This window comes from Sceloporus occidentalis, unplaced genomic scaffold, assembly GCF_023333645.1.
Source record: "Sceloporus occidentalis isolate IW3139 unplaced genomic scaffold, rSceOcc1.0.p SCAF_118, whole genome shotgun sequence".
NCBI lineage: Eukaryota > Metazoa > Chordata > Lepidosauria > Squamata > Phrynosomatidae > Sceloporus > Sceloporus occidentalis.
Window position 1 is genome coordinate 3,032,263 of NW_028317098.1, and position 9,042 is coordinate 3,041,304.

A 9,042-nucleotide genomic window follows, 5' to 3' on the forward strand; every position below is an offset into this window, starting at 1 on the left:
ATCATAGGTCAACAGGTGACTTGAAGACACACACACACACACACACACACACACACAGTCGACTCATTGAATCAATTAGATTTATCTACATGTTGACTCACCATTCAAGAATTGATTGAACGTCTTTACTCTAGCTGGGACTACCCAAATGGATGCCACCCAGTAGTTTATACTGCAGACTGATTTTAACTATTAACTTATTTCTAACCCATCCCACGCCAACAGATCTTGGGGAAAGCAATTATAAATGTCATTATCAATATAATACAATATAATACAATAAAACTACTCATCACAAAACCATAAATTCATGACAGTAAACAGGGACGTAGCCAAGGGGGGGGGGGGTTCTTGGGGTCCGGACCCCCCTTCCATTAGAAAAACGAATGGTGCGTGCTGCTGCACCGCCACACCCAAGCCCCATTATAATGGTGGCACTTAGTCTGGACCCCCCCCCCCTTCCTAAAATCCTGGCTACGTCCCTGCAGTAAATCATTACCAGTTTAGAACAAGCAGCAATAATCCAAGCAAATTAATCCAAACTGCTTTTCAGAATACCAGTCAGTGGGCTATGTTACCTTCCAACATACACCATTCCATACCTACAGCTCCTAAGCAATGAGTTCCAAGTAAGGATGGCAGGGGGAAATCTCACAATTGGTGAGAGTTTGGTCATGGCAGGCTATCTCTGCACATGCTAAAACTGTCTGTCAAGGGGCTGCAATGCTTATGAAATGAGGTATCACTTCCACTGGATGAGAGCTTAGCTGCCTGGATCAAGGCACAGCCTAACATGTGTTTGGGCCAATTTTATGTACAGTTGCTGACATCTCAATCCAAAATCTCAGCCAGCAATTCTATTACAGTTGCTAAATTCCTTCTGCAGTATACCAGATCTGCCAGCAGCTCGTGATGCTACAGAGCATATACCAACCAGAGCATATCCCAACCATGAACCAATGGAAGATAATCAAGCATGTAGGAAGTGGACAATTCTGGACCCAGAGCAGAGTTAACATGCTATGAAATACCTATATAAGGCTGCAATCCTGAGCTGATCTCTCTGGGAGTAAGACTTATTGCATTGGTCTAGGGACGTACCCGTATATATTCGACTATAAGTTGACCTCATGCATAAGCTGAGGGCAGATTTTGGGGCTAAAATTATGGATTTTAATATGACTTATGGACAAGTCGAGGGTAAAATTTAGGAGCATGTAACAAAGGATGTAAAGGATGAAGCACAGAATGCCAAATTCCAGGAGGCATAATTGTTTGTGCTCTCACTAAAGGCTAGATGGATGAGAATGTAGAGGGAGTCAGTACTTTCAGGTCAGGCTACACTCTGGCCTTTGATCAGGAGATGGTTCCCCTTTTAAATAAGAGTTAAAATGCAGTACTTACAGTGACCCGTGGATAAGTCAATTCTGTTTTTTAGGTCAATATTTTGACTAAAATTTCTAGACTTATACATGAGTATATACAGTAAGAACAGACACAACACGTTTTTTCTGTAAGCTTCCTATTCTGTCTGTAAGTGTTTGTCATAGAATGTCCTTAATCTACATGAGGCTCACTTGTACAAATTGTGCCTTGAAGCAGTAACATTTGTCTTTCTTTAGATATATTTCAGATGACACAAACCTGAGAATCAGAGCGTTGAAAAGGACAAGACAGCCAGTCCAGTCCTTCTCCCAAGGGCAAGACTGACTATCCATTAGTGAACTCACAGATTCTCATGCACGCACACCAACTCAATTTCTGTTATACCTAGGATTACCAGATCTCAGGGCCTGGCCTTGAGTCTCATGCCCTACCCCAGTTCGTCCCTTGTCAGGGTGAAGGGGAGAAATCTTAGGACAAGAGCACTGTATTGAAAAGTGTATGGATCTATATTTTCCTTAGTTAACTTGGTGTTTTTTAAAAATTGGAATGGTGAATTCTGTGTAATTGTGGTCGATGCTTAATGACATCACCAGGCTACCCATATTAGTTTCAGCTTTGTAGGATCAGCAGGGCTTGCCTCTTGTGAAACCACAGGAGGTCATCCCCGGTTTCAAGCTCTGACCTTGAAATTTTAGGGCAACTCTGGTGATAAGCCTATACTTGTGCAGCTTACTGTGGGTTGTTTGTTATCCACTGGAATTTGGTTCCAGGATCCCTGTGGATAACAAAATCCATGGATCCTCAAGTCCCATTAAATATAATGGAAAAGAAAATGGTGTCTCTAATATAAAATGGAAAATCAAGGTTTGCTATTTGGAATTTATACTTTTTTTGAATAATTTCAAACCATGGATGCTTGAATCTGTGGATAAGGAGGGCTGGCTGTATCTTATTACTGTTTTGAGAAGAGGGCTAGAAGGTAGAGAGTTGCTTGCAGTACAAATACTTCCATGGAATTCAAGCTCTGGTCCCAAATGGGAGGAAAACAGAAGGTCCAGCTTCTATCTGACTGAAAACTGGAGACCACTTCTATACCTTTAATTGTTGTGGTCAGCAGCATAGCAGTGCTCAGCAATACAACGGTAAAATAGGGCTATGAAAGAACTTGACAAATTCCTGAAGTGTTAAGATATACAATACTAAAGTTGGGATTATGCATGCCATTGTATTTCCCATTTGTGAAAGCTGGACAGTGAAGAAATTAGATAGGATGAGAATCAGCTCATTAGAGATGTGGTGCTAGAGAAGAGTGCTACAGATACCATGGACTGCTAAAAAGTCTAATAAATGGGTCCTAAAGCAAATCGGGCCTGAACTCTCCCTAGAAGCCATGATGAGTAAATTGAGGCTGTTGGACATACTATGAGAAGTCATGACTCATTAGAAAAGATAATAATGCTTGGTAAAGTAGAGGCCATCAGAAAGAGGAAGAGCATATTCAAGATGGATAGACTCAATGAAGGAAGCCATGGCTCTGAGTCTGCAAGACCTCTGCAGGGTGGTTGATGATATCGGGGGATTGGAGATCTCTTGCTTGTGGGGTTGCCACTAGTCAATGTCAAATTGATGGCAGTTAACAACAAAGGAGAGGGTATTTCAGCAAGTATAGACTCTTTCTCATGAGCCCCATTCTCACATCTCACAGCAGTCATGCTACTAAAATAAAATAGGAACATAGCATTCTCAAGGCAGCCATTTTCACACTTCCTTGCATTCGTGCCACTGGGACTATTGTCCCCATTGTGATCTCTTCCTGACCCTCCCTTAACCCTGCCCCCCCTTATGCCTTATCCAGCATGCCTTTAGGTTTTTGTTTTTAAAAACCCACTTTTTCATGCAGTTTCAGAGCTCTGATTGGAGTCAAAAGAAAGAAAAGAAGGGGGGAGGAGAATGAAGATACTAAAGGTAATATAAAATAGCAAGGGGGAGGGGGAAACTGAGGAGGAAAGAACACTGACACTGCATGACTTGCAATAGCACAACTGCCCTGGACGCGATGTTTAACACCTGGGAACTTCCATGCTTGCCAGCTCATTGATGGGTTTGCCCTATTAATGAAAAGGGATGGGTCAGGGACAACATAGCTACGGGATGGATGCATCATTGTGCGATGACTATGGCCAATGCTGCTTCTTTCCTGGTTTAATTGCAGTTTCAAAACCACCTGTAGTAATGTCCTAAGCTGTGTATTTGTGTTGTTATTCCCTTGACTGGTCACTGAAAGAAAACAAGCTTTGTGGGTTAGCAAAACAGTCTTATTAACATCACAAAAGAAACAATTAAAACCTATGACAAATTATTATGAGGCTTTTATGTGCCCTGCATGAAATAACCTGGAAAGCACAGTAAATAGAAGGAATGTGAGTTGTATAGCAGGAAGAAGTACAAAAATAAATTCTACAGCTCAACCAGGGCTGACCTCTTATCAGGGAGAATGAGGTGGCTGCCTTGGGTGGCAGATGCTCGTGAGAACAAGACAGCAGGTATTGGCTGGAGAGCAAATTGACAGGTACTGTGCAGTTTTACCTTCAACCCCTAAACTAATCTTATGCTACAAATGTTCTTCTCTCAGTCTCTTAAGCCAGCCCTGAATTGAATGGTTGCTGTATGTGTCTTGGACCACCCATTGGGTTGTAGTGATGTCCCCAGCAGATGGAAGCCCTAATCTCCATCTGGGGTATTTGTTTTTGTAGTTGCATGCCATCAAATGGAGCCCTGGTGGCGCAGTGGTTAAATGCCTGTACTGCAGCCATTCACTCAAGACCACAAGGTTGCGAGTTCAAGACCGGCAAAAGGGCCCAAGCTTGACTCAGGCTTGCATCCTTCCGAGGAGGTCGCTAAAATGAGTACCCAGACTGTTGGGGGCAAATTAGCTTACTTGCTAATTAGCTTACTTGCTGTTCACCGCTATGATCTTTGGAATAGCGGTATATAAATAAAACAAATTATTAAATTAAATTATCAAATAATTTATGATTTATGACAACCCAAAGGTGACTCTATCATGGGGTTTTATTGGCAAGATTTGTTCAAAGGGGGGTGGGTTGCTTTTGCCTTCCTCTGAAGCTGAGAGCATGTGACTTGCCAAGGTGACTTCGTGGGTTGCCATGACTGAGCGAGGATTCGAATCCTAGCCTCCAGAGTCATAGTCCCACTTTCAAACTATTACATAAGGTATAGGTAGATAATTCTTTTACCAATCTTTGTATTGTGGTATGTGTAGAGAGGTGGTGCAAGAGAAGTTACAAGGGACAGCAAAGACTGAATTCTGATTGATATAGGCAATTTAGTTTTTAAATATAATCCTAAATGCAATTTGTCTCTGCACTTAATTTGTTTTTGAACTTTCTCCTTCAAACAGAGACTCATGTGCGTTGGACCTGGCTTGGTGTAGGACACTCTTCTTCAATTTGGCACCTGACCAATGTGTTGGACTCCACTCATTTTGGCTGGGAATTATGGGTGTTATAATTCAGTACTTCTGGAGGAACTCATGTTTCAGAAGGCAAGTACAGGCACAAGCATTAGAATTAATAATATGAACTGTGATGAGTGTGTTTTAATGGTTTTATAATGTGTTTTAACTGTGGGTTTATATGTTTCCAACTGTGCTTTGTATTTTAACATCTTGTACCCTGCCTCGTGGGAAAGAAATAAAATGTATTGTTGTTGTTGTTGTTGTTGTTGATGGTGATGATTTTCTAAGGCCAAAACCAGTTTCCTTTTATATTACCTTTTTTTTTAACATAACTTCTTCTCTGGCATCCTTTCTTCTTCAGAAATACAGTCATTTAGAACATTATCTGTGCTGCTTCCTGTATTTCCAAACGTCTGTTTCCCCCCAATATTCAAAATGAAGAGGATGCATAAAGAAAAGTGCTCTGAATGTTTCTGGAGGTGCATTGCCTGTCTATTTTCCTGCTCAATGCAAGTGATGCTCTTCCTGCATTTCACCAGAAGAGGGTAGAATTTGGAAAGCGCTTGACGTCACCCTGGAATTCCTATTGTGCTTAAAAACAGCAAGGGAAAGCAAGCACAACTTTCTCCTTGGCATACTACTAGCCCTTGCTTGAAGGAGCAAGTGAGGAACTCCAGATGCCCTTCATACCAGAAGAAGCCAAGTCACAGCAACAGCTGCCTATGGGGTATAGCTTTCCTCTCTCTCAGAACTGGCTGTGAGTTCACTTTTCTTCTTCTTCTTCACGCACAAGGCATTAATTGTACAAGATTGTCTGATGGCAGATCAATGCCACTTCAGAAAAAAAGGAAAGCCCGAAACATTCTCAAATACCGGGTGAGTTCCCTTATGTGTTTCTTCTTCTACTTCTTCATGTTGTCCAAATCTGTTGGAACAAGATCTGTTTTCTGAACAACTGTGCCCTCATAGGGAAGCAGCCAGAGGACTTGTCACTGCAGCTTGTTGCTTACTTTGCAAGGTTTCGCACCCTGCAGGTTTGTTTCTGTAACCTTTTCTAGCCCTGTTCAAAATCAGTGCTGTTCAGATTTTATTCACACACATCTGGCTGTCTCCGATTTCTGACAAAGCTACTTCAGTACAGATTTGTGGGTGGAGGAGGCTGTAAGAGACAAGGCTGCAATAAAATTTAAAATGGAAGATGACATTAGTTTTCCAGAGCTGGACAGTGATGGGTCCGAAAGCAGTGAAGAAATTGAAATTATCGTCAATGTTGGTGGAGTGAGGCAGGTCTTGTACGGAGACCATTTAAACAAGTTCCCAGGCACCAGGCTGGCAAAGCTTTTGAACTGCTTACCAGGGGGATATGACACTATTTTCTCACTTTGTGATGACTATGATCCTGGAAAAAGAGAGTTTTATTTTGATAGAGACCCAGATGCTTTTAAATGCATTATTGATCTCTACTATTTTGGGGAGGTGCACATGAAGAAAGGGATATGCCCCATCTGCTTCAAGAATGAAATGGAGTTCTGGAAAGTGGACTTGAAATACCTGGACGATTGCTGCAAAACTCTGCTCAGTGAAAAGAAGGAGGAACTTGAAGAAATTGCCCGAAGGGTCCAGTTGATCTTAGATGATTTGGGTTTGGACTCATCTGAAAGCAGCTGGAAAAGGTGCAAAAAATATATTTGGAAATTCCTGGAGAAGCCAGAATCTTCCTATCCAGCTAGAGTAGTAGCTGTCATATCTTTTCTGCTTATTCTCCTCTCCTCGGTGGTGATGTGTGTGGGGACTATCCCAGAACTGCAAGTGTTGGACGATGAGAAGAAACCCATGGAGCACCCAGCTCTGGATAAGATTGAGACAGCTTGCATAGTCTGGTTTACCCTCGAATATGTCCTTAGGCTTGTCTCCTCATCTAACAAGTTGCGCTTTGCTCTCTCTTTCATGAACATCATTGACATTTTTGCCATTCTTCCATTCTACATCAGCCTGGTACTGACCCACTTGGGGGCCAAATTGATGGAGTTAACCAACGTGCAGCAAGCTGTCCAGGCACTGCGGATCATGAGGATTGCCAGGATTTTTAAACTGGCACGCCACTCATCTGGTCTGCAGACTCTGACCTACGCTCTTAAGCGGAGCTTCAAGGAACTGGGGCTTCTGCTGATGTACTTGGCTGTGGGGATCTTTGTGTTTTCTGCCCTTGGTTACACAGTGGAGCAAAGTCACCCTGACACACTGTTCAAGAGCATCCCTCAGTCCTTTTGGTGGGCAATCATAACCATGACCACAGTGGGTTATGGGGACATCTACCCAAAGACAACACTGGGGAAGATCAATGCTGCCATCAGTTTCCTGTGTGGGGTCATTGCCATTGCGCTGCCCATCCATCCTATCATTAATAACTTTGTCAGATATTATAACAAGCAGAGGGTTTTAGAGACAGCAGCCAAACATGAACTGGAACTGATGGAGCTATATGCAGGTGAAAGGAAGAATGGAAGTCCTAAAGACGAATTAGGATGTCACTGGGGGAAAGAAAAGGACAATTCTCAGTGGAGCGGCCGACTCAAATTTTCCTACAGTGACACCTTCATTCACCTCCTCTTAGATGAGCACCGCCATCCAAACAGGCTTTAGAGCTGTAAGTAGGTTGTAAGCGTGTTTCCATTCAGCAGGTGAACAATCTCACATGGAAACAAGCAAAGGAACTTCTTTGATCAGCTTCTCTTTCACACCCACCCACCTACACCCCTCAGCAACTCCATCTCAGTTTGGTAAGCCCTTGTTTAAAAAAGAAAACCCAAGGTTAAACACAACAAACCTTATGGCCAGACAGAATGCACCCAATTTCTTTGTAATCATTTCAGTGGGCAAAACAACCATGGCAATTGTGATTGGTAAATGTATCATGTTTTGGATGTGAAGCCTTATAAAGTAATTAAAATGATGTATAATATTAAATAAAGAACAGCACAAGAGCATGTGGTGTGCTTTTTGTCAGATATCTTCCAGTTGGCAGATACTGTTTGAAAGTAAATTAAGTAGTCCCTCCTAGATCAAGTGCATTCCTAGCAAAATGCTGCATGAGATATTTACAAGTGATTGCCACTTAAAACAGGAATGAGCAATTGCACAGAGACTACAGCAGTTATCCCCCTACAGTCATTGTAGTCAACCACATGGGTATATCAGTGGCACACCAGAACTGATATCACATCACTTTCTGTACACATTTAGACAGGTTTGTGGCCTTTCTTATAGTTTTTTAGACTTTCTGTGGGGATTGTCTGGCTGGGACAGGGAGAGGTGGATAAAAACCACTGTGTTTGTGAATGTTTGGGACGATTTAGGTGCAAAATAAAAAGAATAAAATTGTCCAAAATAAGAATTAAAAATATTTTCTGTGGGTCTGGGGACTTTGTGCCACATGTGACAGGGGGCTGCCAAAATGGGACAACATGTGCCCCCCGCCTCCCCCGGCAGTACTTTCCCCATTTCTGATTTAAAAGGATGATCTGAGAGATGAACCGAAAGTAAATGCTTGTTTGGGCTGGAATGTTTGGGGAGATCCCTTTCTCATAGAGAAAAATAATGATTATTCCATATTGCTCTGAAAAAGAAAGGATACAGAAGCAAAACAGAAATACAGTGGCAAGTAGAAATTGAACCAAGTATCGTGGGGATTATTTTCTTTTAACGGCTAACTTTTCTGATAGGTAGATTATATACAGCTGAAAAAATCAGGCTTAAAAAAAATCCTCCTCCCATCCTTTTTAATTTTAGAGAGTCCTAAAATTTGCTGAGTTTGAACCAAAATCTGTTGGCTTAGTGGTTTTGCAACATTTTTTTTTGTTCATTTGTTTATTGCTTGCTACTAAAATGAACTTAATTCCCCCCCCCCCCATGTTGTTGTTGTTTTCTGTTAATGGTGGAAAAAATTAAGTTCACTTTAGTAGCACAGTGGTTTGATTCCTCAATAAGAAGAACAAATTCTTGTGTGTCTAATAGCCAAGGCTTCAAGTACATCACTTGGATAATTTATGGAGTAATATATTTGGATCCAGTCCTGCCATCCTTACAGCCATATTAAACATCTTATAAAATCAACAGGATTTCATACTGCCAGAGCCATCTGGCTTAGGGTAGGGTTATTTTATTCTGTTCAGAACTTC

The 9,042-nt window shown here is 41.8% G+C and overlaps 1 pseudogene; it reads left to right on the forward strand.

Annotated features, from left to right (window-relative positions):
• Positions 1-5,738: 5,738 nt before the first annotated feature.
• Positions 5,739-7,835, forward strand: LOC149282370 (voltage-gated potassium channel regulatory subunit KCNF1-like; annotated as a pseudogene).
• The last annotated feature ends 1,207 nt before the right edge of the window (positions 7,836-9,042 follow it).